Below are 12,500 nucleotides of genomic sequence, written 5' to 3' on the forward strand. Positions count from 1 at the left end.
CACACACACACACACACACACACACACACACACACACACACACACACACAACTGGGCGGTCTGAGTTCGAATCCCGACCAAGGCTGAAATAACTTCAGTATCGCAGCCCTGTGAGTCGTTACTCCAACTCTCGTGGCCAAGGAGTTGGGTGTGTGTGTGCGTGTAAGGTCATAGCATTACCCATAGATCGATCATATATGAGCTCTGAGCTTTCTTCCAGGAGGGAAATAGCTGTCGATCACAAGTCCTACCCATACACACACATGCACACACACACACACACACACACACACACACACACACACACACACACACACACACACACACACACACACACACACACAGACACACACCCTACTTGGGTGGTACGGGTGGGAATTCCGCCCAGGGCTGAAATAATTTCAGTATCGCTGCGCTGCGAGTCTTTATTCCAACTCTCGTGGGCGGGGAGTTGGGTACGTGTGTGCGTGTAAGGTCAAAGCATTACCCATAGATCGATCATATGTGAGCTCTGAGCTCTCTTCCGGGAGGGAAATAGCTATCGATCACGAGTCCAACACGTGATCCAAGACGATGGTGAATCACACACACACACACATTGTAAATTTTATACACAGCGAGATCCTGCGTAAAATTTATTGGTTTGATTTCAGGTCACCGGCTGGTGTCACACAACACACAAACCTTTTCGCTTTCTCTTTTTTTTTTTCTAAAGAAACATGAGGGTCGGAAGGCCTTGAAAACGAATGTTTCTGAGAGGAGACTGTCAACGTGTGTCACGTATAGTTTCATAATAAAAAAAAAATAATAAAAAAAAGGAAGGAAAAACTATCCAAGCGAAGATGCAATTGTCGAGAAGTTGGTGGAAAGAGTCGATTTTTTCTATTTATTTTTCAAACCGTTTTTTGAAACTTGACTTGCTGAGATTTTTAACTGTTCCTTGAAGGTCTTTTCATGTTTCTGAAATGAGAATAATGTCATCCGGAAAGTTCATCTGATTAAAATGTTCCCATTTAATGGACTTTTTTGTTTTTAATATCTTTGAGGCAATTTGCATATAGCTTGGATGACATTGTATTATTTTGCCGTACACCTTTGTAGATGATAATTTTGTTTTCTGTTTCTTTATGTAGTCGAATTTGTATGTTTTGTAGTGGTATTGCAGAGTTGGTGTACACGCATTCTGTTTGCGTATTGACATCAATATTTCCATTTGTTCTACCGAATCAAAAGCCCTTTCCTAATCTACGAAAGCGGAACACAATGATAACTGAATGTATTCTGTTCTTTTATCAATTAGTTGATTGTCTGTAGATCGCAGAATATCTGTTCCTGGATCCTGCTTGTTCTCTTTGGCTGACGTTCATCTAAGAGATTATCTAGCTTGTTTGTAAAAAATCTAAAAGATATTTTGTAAACATTTGACAACAAACCAGAGATGACAGTTATTAAGGTCTTTCTGGTCTACTTTATTTCGAAATAAAGCTACTATAGCATTTCACTATAGTTCAGGAACGCTTGCTTCACTCAAAATTTGATTATATAGTTGAGGTAATCTACAATAAACTCATGTCAATGTCTTTCAAAATATTTTTAAGTAAGCCATCTTTTTCAAGAGATTTTCTTCGTTTCATGATTTTTAGAGCGAACATTATTTCTTCTTGTATAACTTCTGCTACACTGAAAACGTCTACAGAGATATTTGCTGATTAAACTTTCGTATTTGTGGAGTAAAACTCTTGGAAAAATGTTCTGCTCTTTTTACCAATCTGACTGCATTTAATAATGTCTCCACATCTAGGATCCACTTAAATTATTTGATGTACATGTATCCTCAAAAATATTCCGTACTGAGTCTGTTTAATACGTTTACCTTTCCGAATAGTTTTTTCTATATAGTATGTTTCTCTTCTTTACATTCTAATCCCTGGCTTTTGTTGATAAGCTTCTCTTGTTCAGTTCTGTTTCATTCCTCCTGGTTTTAATCTGCATAGTCCTTCTTCTTTTAATTAGGTTTCATGTTATCTTGGAATATCTGCATTCTCCCTTCTTCGCCGATTTCTTAATATTTTTTCAGTAAATTGCAGTTCATAACTCCCATCTTGTTCTCGTTTTTTTTTTTTTTTTTTTTTTTTTTGAGATTCGAATATTTTTTTCATCTTCGTCTGAAATCCGTTCTTGTTATCGTTCATCCATTCCCAGGCTCAAACCCACATTTTGTTTTCTGAACCCTTCCTTCAGCTTCAGTTACGCAACAATCTGTGGTCACTGTCCATATTCAGTTTATTTATTTGTTTATAATCAATAGCAGCGTTGCTAAAGCTGCTGTTCCCATTGGACATGATTTTTCTTTTCTTTTCTATTTTGACTTCAAAGTCCCTTTACGACCTACACACTGTAGGGGAAAAAAAATCGTGTGTGTGTGTGTGTGTGTGTGTATGCGTTCTTCTCTCTCTCTCTCTCTCTCTCTCTCTCTCTCTCTCTCTCTCTCTCTCTCTCTCTCTCTCTCTCTCTCCATCCCTCTCTCTCTTGTAACTAACGTCTTGCCTCTTTGTCAATACGCACAACCCCCTTACTTAGACGTATAGTGGGTCAGATTTGGTCGTCCATTGATTTACAACTGGGACTCTGCTTCAAGGCTTCCGGGTCTTTCGTCCCGGGTGCCAACTTTGAGGCACTCGTGAGATCAGAGGGGCAAGATGGCACCAATTTCCCCAATTTGCATAGTAGCCTCCTCTTGCTCCCAAGATTTTACGTGCAATGTGTCTCTCCTTTCCCCCCTTCCCCCTTCTCCCTCTCTCCTTCCCCCCCTACCCCCTCTGTTTAACCCCTCCTCTCATTTCCCAGTCTTCGTCATTTCCCGCCTCCCCTCATCCTCTCTTTTCATCCTCCTCCTCTCTTTTCCTCCTCCTCCTCTCTTTCCCCCCTCCTCCTCTGTTTCCCCATTCCCCACTCTTTCCCCTCTCATCCTCTCTTTTCTTCTCCTCCTCTCTTTTCCTCCTCCTCTCTTTTCCCCCCTCCTCTTTTCCCCCATTCCCCACTCTTTTCCCTCTCCTCTCTTTTCTCCTCTCCTTTTTCTCTCCTCTTCTCCTCTCTTCTCTCCTCTTTCTACTACCCCTCTCATCACTGACGATCACCACTCATCATTACATCATCACATACAACACCATTTCATCACTGAACACCACACATCACCACATCATCACTAAACACCATATATCACCACTCATCACCATGCCATCACCATGTCATCACTGAATACCACACATCACCACGCTCTCGTCACACGCATCACATCTTCATCACCCACAACAACACATCACCACGTCATCACTACGTCACCACTGATTAATTCTTTTTCATGAAATACCACACCGAATCTCAAATAACCCTTGACATTTTTATATTTATTTATCTATCTATTCACTTGCTTATCTATTTATTTATTCATTTATCTATCTATCTATTTATTATTCACTTATTTATTTATCTTCTATCTATTTGTTTATCTATTTATTTTTATTCAGTGGCGTTTGCTAAAGTTGACAGCAAATAGAGCATTGTCTCACTGATATCTTTCTGTCTTTTCAGGTACGGAATGTGTGACGGGCGAGGAGATTGGCCCCGGGCACCAAGTAAAATATTATGTTTTATTTTTTATTATTTGTATGTATGTATATATATATATATATATATATATATATATATATATATATATATATATATATATATGTTTATATAAGTGTATGGTAAATATTTTTCATATTTGTATATGTGCCTATATATAATATTTGTGTGTGCGTGCGTGTGTTGTTTCCGTCTTCTCAGAAGAGAAACCAACGGAAGCCTTCTGCTTTGCTGTCCCTTCATCCTCCCGGAACCAGCATTACATATATTGTCTAATGATTATGACAAATATCTAGTTTAGTTGTCCGGACCGTAAATTAGAATTGATAATTAAGATGTCATTGGGTGAATAAAATGCGTATATATATATATATATATATATATATATATATATATATATATATATATATATATAAATATATATATATATATATATATACATATATATATATATATAATACGGGTTTTGGGGGCGGGTTAAGGAGGTGGATCTGCAGTGCTCGAATTTTTGTTCAATATTGAAAAAAAAAAAAAAATCCAAATTGGTTTACTTCCCTCTCGTTATAAATCTTTCGTTTGTTCTCACTCTCAGCTCATCCGAATCCTACATTTTTCACAAACATTCTAGCGTTCTCGCTCTCTCTCTTTCTCTCTCTCTCTCTCATACTCTATTTCATTCTCCCATTCTCTCTCTCTCTTTCTCTCTCTTCTCTCTCTCTTTTTCTCTCTCTCTCCCTCTCTCTCTCTTTCTCTCTCGCTCTCTCTCCCAACACTCCATAAAATCGCTCGGCGACAGGGCCGAACAATATATTCTAGTAAAATATTCTAGTGTAAATGTCTGGCTTTTCTTCTCCTTCCTTTCACCTTCCTCTCCTCCTCCCACTCCACCCTTCCTCCTCCTCCTCCTCCTCCTCCTCCTCCTCCTCCTCCTCCTCCTCTCCTCCCTCTGCCTTTCTTCCCTCCTTTCCTCCACTCTTACCCTTCTTCCATTCACTCTACCTCCCTCAACTCTCATTCCCTTCCACCCTCACCCCTCCTTACTCCTCCTCACCCCTCCTCATCCCCCCTTAGCCCTCCTCATCCCTCGTCATCCCTCCTTATCCTTCCTTACCCCCCTTACCCTTTCTCACCCCTCCTCACCCCTCTCACCCCTCCTCACCCCTCTCACCCCTCGTCACCTCTCCTTACTCTTCCTTATCCTTCCTTACCCCTCCTCATCCCTCCTTACCCCTCGTCACCCCTCCTTACCCATTCTCACCCCTTCTCACCCCTCCTTACCCTTCCTTATCCCCCTCTCCGCTCGTTCCCTCCCGCTCCTCTGGCATCGGTTCAAAGAGAAATATTTGAGTCTGTGTTTCTGATGCTCAAAGGCTTTAAGAGTTCTCATCGAGATGGAGAGAGAGATAGAGAGAGAGAGAGAGAGAGAGAGAGAGAGAGAGAGAGAGAGAGAGAGAGAGAGAGACAGAGAGAGAGAGAGAGACAGAGAGAGAGAGAGAGAGAGAGAGAGAGAGAGAGAGAGAGAGAGAGAGAGAGAGAGAGAGAGAGAGAGAGAGAGACAGAGAAAGAGAGAGAGAGAGAGAGAAAAAGAGAGAGAGAGAGAGAGAGAGAGTCTCTTGTCAGTTCATCTCAGACTGAAATGCTGGTATACGGATAGTTCTCTCTCTCTCTCTCTCTCTCTCTCTCTCTCTCTCTCTCTCTCTCTCTCTCTCTCTCTCTCTCTCTCTCTCTCTCTCTCTCTCTCTCTCTCTCTTTCTCTCTTATTTGGAATCTCTCTCAAATTCGGAACTCCCTAGCATTCGGAACTAATGCTATATATTATATCTTTTTTACCGGAAACTATAAATTTCCAATTTGTTGTATATTGTTTATTGTGTGTAGCCGCGAAATTTCTTTATATATTCGTGGTGTGTGTGTGCGTGGTCGTGCGTGTGTGTGTGTGTGTGTATATATGTGTGTGTGTGTGTGTGCGCGCGCGCGCACGCGCGCTCCGTGAAATTTATTCATATATTCGTGGTGTGTGTGTTTGGTTGTGTGTGCGCGCATGTGTACGTGTGTATGTGTACATGATCAGACTTATGGAGTCACATGTGTACATTCTTCCTCCTCCTCCTCCTTGTGTGTGAGTAGTGGGTCACCCACATCCCGTATGTAAACAGGACAACTTCTCCTTATCTACTGATAAGGCGACGACACTCGATCCCGTGTTAACAGCGATAATAGATAAGTCATGTTTATATTTATGTCAGGTTTGTTTACATTGTGTGTACGTGTGTGTACGTGTGTGTGTGTGTGTGCACGTGTACGTGTGTGTGTATGCGTGTACCTGTGTGTGTAAACTATCGTATGACCTATCTAATTGATTTGTATAGGTGTAAGTGTAAGTGTAAGTGTGTGTGTATTATATATAATGTGATTTATTTACTGATTATATTTGTGTGCTTGTGTGTAAACTATCGTATGGTCTATTTAATTGATTTGTATAAGTGTGTATTTACTGTCACTGTGTGTGTGTGTATTATATGTGATGTGATTTATTTACTGATTGTGTGTGTGTTTGTGTGTATGTGTGTACGTGTGTGTGTGTATTATATGTGATGTGATTTATTTACTGATTGTGTGTGTGTTTGTGTGTATGTGTGTACGTGTGTGTGTGTAAACTATCGTATGATCTATTTTATTGACTTGTACAAGTGCGTAATTACTATCGTGTGTGTGTGTGTGTGTATTATATATGATGTGATTTATTTACTGACATGTATTTATGTATAAATGTTTGTGTATTGCTCTGTTCCAGTGCTTTTCGTTCATTGTCGAAATTTATCGACAAAGTTGAAGACGGTGCAAGTCGACGTCGAAAAATGGGTTCTAGCCCAGCGTAATAAATCCTACAGTGATGTTTTTATGGGTCCCGGTGTATTTTAACCTCGGTTGAGAGTTTCAGGGGAAAAAGAAATGGTTTAATCAAAGTATTGGATCGTTTTTTCTTAACTATAGCAATTTTTTTTTTTTACAATTTTTTTTTGTATTGTGTTTATTTAATCGTATTTATATATTTATGTTGAGTTGATTTAATTATTTTTATTTATTTATTTATTTATTTTCTAATATTTCTAAGAATATAAATAAGATAAATTATTTCTTATTTATTTTCTGATGATCCAAAGAAAATTGGTCTCTTACGCCCGTTTTGCACCGACATCTTTGACGTTTTCGCTCTCTTGCCTGAAACGATGAAAGACTGAAATCCTGAAGCCTCTTTCAGCGTGTACTGTTTCGTTATTCAGGTGGTTTATTCGGGCGTAACTGTAAGCTAAATCTGTGTGTGTGTGTGTATGTGTGTGTGTGTGTGTGTGTGTGTGTGTGTGTGTGTGTGTGTGTGTGTGTGTGTGTGTGTTCGTGTGTATGTCGTGGAGCGTTGGCGGAACATTTGAATGGACAGGCGACATGACGTCACTGTAGAGACTGAACGGAATCAAAACGTTTAGTTTATTTTCAGTTTTTCTAATCTATTTGTGCATCGTTTTCTGTTTAATTAGGTGCTCATTTGTTATCATCATCATCATTATCATTATCATCATTATTATTATACTATGATTATTAATGTTATCATTATCATTAATATTATTATTATTATTATTACTATTATTATTATTAGTATTACTATTATTATTACTATTATTATTATTATTATTGCTATCATTGCTATTATTGCTATTATCGTCGTCGTCGTCGTCGTCGTCGTCGTCGTCGTCGTCGTCATCGTCGTCGTCGTCGTCGTCGTCACCAGCTTTTTCATATACATTTTAAAACATTACTTCTTTTATGTTTACTAATATCTACTCATTTTTTTGTTAATGCATACACAGTTACTTTGTCATGCAGTGTGTCGACATTATTAATCAACAGTAATTAATCTTTGTGAACGATTATAAAGACGTGCCAGGACCATTTCTTCCCTTCCTCCCTTCCTCCCACCCTCCCCTTCTCTTCCTTTCCCTCCCTCCCTCCCTCCCTCCCTTTCCCTTCTCACGGAGGGAAAGTCTATTACTTAGTTCCAGTTGATTTGAGTCGTTTGACGTCATACAGAAAAAAATATATAAAGTGTTTCACAGAAGAGGAGCCCATAGGTATATGTTTCACATAAGTCTTCTTAGAAATAATCAAATAAATAAATAAATAAATAAATATGTAATTTCTTTTAATTCAAATGCGTAAGAAAAAATGGCAGAACTTGTTTTCACAGCTGTGCTCTTGGTTTTGAATCAGTTTAGGGGAAGGAATAAAAAAAAAAAGAAACAAAACGAAAAAGAAAGAAAAGATGGATGGAACGATTTTGTTGGTCAAGCCATGGAGGAGCCATTGTGTTTCCCCCTCACCTCCCCCCCCCTCTCTCTCTCTCTCTCTCTCTCTCTCTCTCTCTCTCTCTCTCTCTCTCTCTCTCTCATTCTCTCTCTCATTCTCTCTCTCCCTCTCCCTCATTCTCTCTTTTTCTCTCTCATTCTTCCTCCCCCCCTCTCTCTCTCTCTCTCTCTCTCTCTCTCTCTCTCTCTCTCTCTCTCTCTCTCTCTCTCTCTCTCTCTCTCTCTCTCTCTCTCTCTCTCTCTCATTCTCCCTCTTCCTCTCCCTCTCCCTCATTCTCTCTCTTTTTCTCTCTCATTCTTCCTCCCCCCTCTCTCTCTCTCTCTCTCTATTTCTCACTCTCTCTCTCTCTCTTTCTCTTTCTCTCATTCTCCCTCTCCCTCTCCCTCAATCTCTCTTTCACTCTCATTCTTCCTCCCCCCTTGTCTCTCTCTCTCTCTCTCATTCTCCCCCCTCTCCCTCTCCCTCTCTCTCTCTCGCTCTCTCTCTCGCTCTCTCTCTCTCGCTTTCTCTCTCTCGCTCTCTCTCTCTCTCTCTCTCTCTCTCTCTCTCTCTCTCTCTCTCTCTCTCTCTCTCTCTCTCTCTCTCTCTCGGCACAAAATGACCCCAGCTTGTATCCCACGGTTTTGTTTCCGAGGAAAAAAATGTCCTAATTGGCATTAAAGGGGAGTTCTAGCTTATGAAGGACGAAATATAAGATGGGGGAGCATCACTATGAGCATTGTTACTTATGAAAAGGGGGGGGGGAGGAAAGGGGGGAAGGAAAGGGGGAGAATGGAGAATTGGTGTGTGGGTAGGTGCATTGGGTTGTGTGTGGGTTCTATTGCGTGTGGGTGGAGGGACGGAGGGGGTAGGAAGAGTTGGGAGTAAACTTATCTCCCACTCCTCCCATAGATTTGGAAGAGAGTCGGCTGAGGGAAGGATAGTGTGGCGAGGAGATGGGATGAACATATTTTTATTTAATCAGCCCGTAAGTTATCCTTTATAGTACAGACACTGCTGTATACTAAGGAAGGAGAGTGTGAGTTATTGTGTGGAGTGAGGGATGGAGTGCGGGAGGAGGTCGTTGTTGTTGGTCTCTCTCTCTCTCTCTCTCTCTCTCTCTCTCTCTCTCTCTCTCTCTCTCTCTCTCTCTCTCTCTCTCTCTCTCTCTCTCTCTCTCTCTCTCTCTCTTTCTCTCTGACAGAAACCGGAAATAGAGAGGATGTATGGGAGTGAGACGGGTCAGGGAGACCAAAAGGGAGTAGATGAGGATTCCTTTTAGGGGGAGTAAGAGAGGGAAAGAGAGGAAGCGAGTGTGCCTGGGGACTGAGGGGGGAAGGAAGGAAGGAAGGAAGAGGAGGAGCTGGTGGTCGTCGTCCAATTTCGAGTCGAACCAGAGGCAAGAGGAGATTCTTCACCTCTCTCTCTTTTACTGGAGGCGCTGCAGTCGGGCACTCTTCCCTTTCCCCTCTCCTCCCCTTTCTCCTCCCCATTCTCCTCCCCTCCCCTCCCTTTTCTCCTCCCCTCCCCTCTCCTTTCTCCTCCCCTCCCCTTTCTCCTCCCCCTTATCCTTCCCATTTTCCTCCCCTCCCCTCCCCTTTCTCCTTCCCTTCCCTCCCCTCCCCTTTCACCTCCCCTCCCCTTTCTCCTCCCCTCCCCTTTCTCCACCCCACCCCTCCCCTTTCTCCTCCCCTCCCCCTATCCTCCCCTTTCTCCACCCCACTCCTCCCCTTTCTCCTCCCCTCCCCTACCCCTAACCCCCTTCCTCCCCTCCTCCCTATCCTCACCTTTCTCCACCCCTCCCCTCCCCTACCCCTAACCCCCTTCTTCCCCTCCCCCCCTATCCTCACCTTTCTCCTCCCCTCCCCTACTCTTTACCCTCCTTCCTTCCTCCCTTCCTCACTCCTTTCCTTCTCTTTCTCTTTCTCTTCCTCCTTTCCTCTCTCCTTTCGTCTCTCCTTTCCTCCCTCCTTTCCTCCAACCTTTCCTTCCTTTCTCCTTTTCTCCCTCTCTTTCTCTCTTCCGTTCTCCCTATCTTTCTCTTTTCCTTTCTCCTCCCCTCCTTGCCCCCTTCCTTTCTCTCTCCTTTCGTCTCTCCTTTCCTCCCTCCTTTCCTCCAACCTTTCCTTCCTTTCTCCTTTTCTCCCTCTCTTTCTCTCTTCCGTTCTCCCTATCTTTCTCTTTTCCTTTCTCCTCCCCTCCTTGCCCCCTTCCTTTCTCTCTTTCCCTCTTTCCCACCTTTCCTTCACAGTCTGCCCCCCTCTCTTTCTCTCTCCGTGAGGCACTGACAGTATTACTTATATATACACTGTCAGTGTTTCAGGAAACTTTACTGATACCCCTGTAACATTACGGGAATGTTACTTGTGCTTAGGTGCCGAGGGAGTGAAGGAGACTCGAGTGAGTTTGGTGGCTTTATTCTGGTTAGCGCGAGTATCGACCTAGGCTGGGTCGACGCGGGCAGGGCTCGGAGCCCTGCACTAAACTACAAAAGTGACCGCAAACCTCGGGTCGGGCACTGCTGGTTACAAGTACTGAAAGGAACTGGGGTGGACACCAAAACCTGGCGTCCTTATATAGGGCTCATGCTGTCGCTAAAGGAGCACACGACCCATCCTGACCGAAACATGGCTCGGCAGGGCTTAGGTTGTGCTTTCAAGAGGATACAAATGCATGTAGTACAGGCGTACTATAGACTTAACCTACACACAAGTAATATAAGGCCGAAGGCCAGCTATTTCTACACACTATATCCATTCCTGGTCCATCCCATTTCTGCGGCGGCGATGCTATAAGCCAAAATACCGCGTCGAAGCACATGTGGGGGACTTGTTCACCACACCCCTGTGGACCATAGTCACTTGTCTCCAATCAAAGAATTTATTTTTCTTCTACTTTTACTCTCCTTCCGTTCTGTTACTGTCCTCCTTAACTCTCTTTGACCACCTCTTAAGAACATAGAAAATGAAGGAGACTGCAAGAGGCCATAGGTAGTTCCAAAATTGTCCCCCTAGGAAAGAAGCGCTGGATACCGGGAACGAGATGGTAAATCCCCTCTTTATGTATTCCTTCCGTTCTCCCTCAGTTTCGAAGGTCGAGGGGATGGCGGTTCGAATCCTGCCACCGGCGAAGTTGAACCAAGGGCATGGTTAATTAAATTCCACGCTACAAAGTCCACTGCAGGGCACCGTACTAGCCTTTCGATAGGGGGGTGTGTGTGTGTGACGTTAAACCTTATCATCTTCCTTGTCATCCCTTATCTCTCATTCCTCCGTTCAGGTCACCACCGACTTTCCTCCCCCACTTCCCACCTCCCATTTCCCGCCTCTCACTTCCCAATTCCAGCCTCCCATTTTCCACTTCCCGCCTCCCATTTTCTACCTCCCAAATCCCGCCTCCCATTTTCCACCTCCCAGCTCCCACTTTCCGCCTCCCATTTTCTACCTCCTAAATCCCGCCTCCCATTTTCTACCTCCCTAATCCCGCCTCCCATTTTCTACCTCCCAAATCCCACTTCCCGCCTCTCATTTCCCACCTCCCACTTCCCGCCTCTCATTTCCCACCTCCCACTTCCCGCCTCCCACTTCCCGCTTCCCGCCTTCCATTTTCCACCTCCCACTTCCCGCTTCCCGCCACCTATTTTCCACCTCTCAGCTCCCACTTCCCACCTCCCACTTCCAGCCTCTCACTTCCACCTCCAACTTCCCGCCTCTCACTTCCCACCTCCCACTTCCCACCTCCCACTTCCCACCTCCCACTTCCCACCTCCCACTTCCCACCTCCCACTTCCCACCTCCCACTTCCCACCTCCCACTTCCCACCTCCCACTTCTTGGAAACCGGCCCCTGTGGGAACAGAACCCTCCCACACTCTCCCACAGCCCCACTCTCCCACAGTCCCATTCCCCCCACTCCGGAAGACCTTACAGATGTGTAGAAAGACCTACATCAGTCTTAACTCTTGTGAATATAAAGTCCCCTACGGCTACTTTATGTTGCACTTGGTTCTCTGGGTTTTGAAGTCTCGCAACGTCTTGCAAAGACTACAAACAATTCCGGTGGACGAAAAAAAAAAAAAAAAAAGTTGGTTGAGAACCGTGCAGATTCTGTGTTTGTGTGTTTTTATCACTGAGGCGATACCCGTGAGTTTCCTTAGTATGCTGTCGTATGCTTTTCGAAGTCTATGTTTCATGTTGGGTTTGTTAGCCAGCTTCTTGCAAGGAGTAGGGGACGATATTGGGGCTCTTATTGTTACTTTTGTTCGTGTTCCTGTTGTTTTTTTTTGCTTCTTCCCCCCCCCCCTTCAGATATCTGCTTTATTTGTTCAGTTATTAACTCCCCCCACCCTTTTTTTTTTAGCCAGTAATACTTTTCAGGAAGCCAGTTTTGGTTTTCTTCTTTTATTAATTAACTAATTCATTAGTTAATTTATTCATGTATTTATTCATTGACCTATATTCCTCGTTACTGGATTCAGATTGCGACAAACACCTCAGTCAGCTTCGACTTTATATCCACCTGTTCACACAAGAA

General features: G+C 43.3%; 1 protein-coding gene across 4 annotated transcripts in view; it reads left to right on the forward strand.

Annotated features, from left to right (window-relative positions):
• Nucleotides 1–12,500, forward strand: part of LOC143024827 (uncharacterized) — an 869,652-nt gene that overhangs the window by 77,041 nt on the left and 780,111 nt on the right. The window lies entirely within an intron of this gene.

This window comes from Oratosquilla oratoria, chromosome 4 (genome assembly GCF_046742065.1).
Source record: "Oratosquilla oratoria isolate Oo_2021 chromosome 4, ASM4674206v1, whole genome shotgun sequence".
Lineage (NCBI taxonomy): Eukaryota > Metazoa > Arthropoda > Malacostraca > Stomatopoda > Squillidae > Oratosquilla > Oratosquilla oratoria.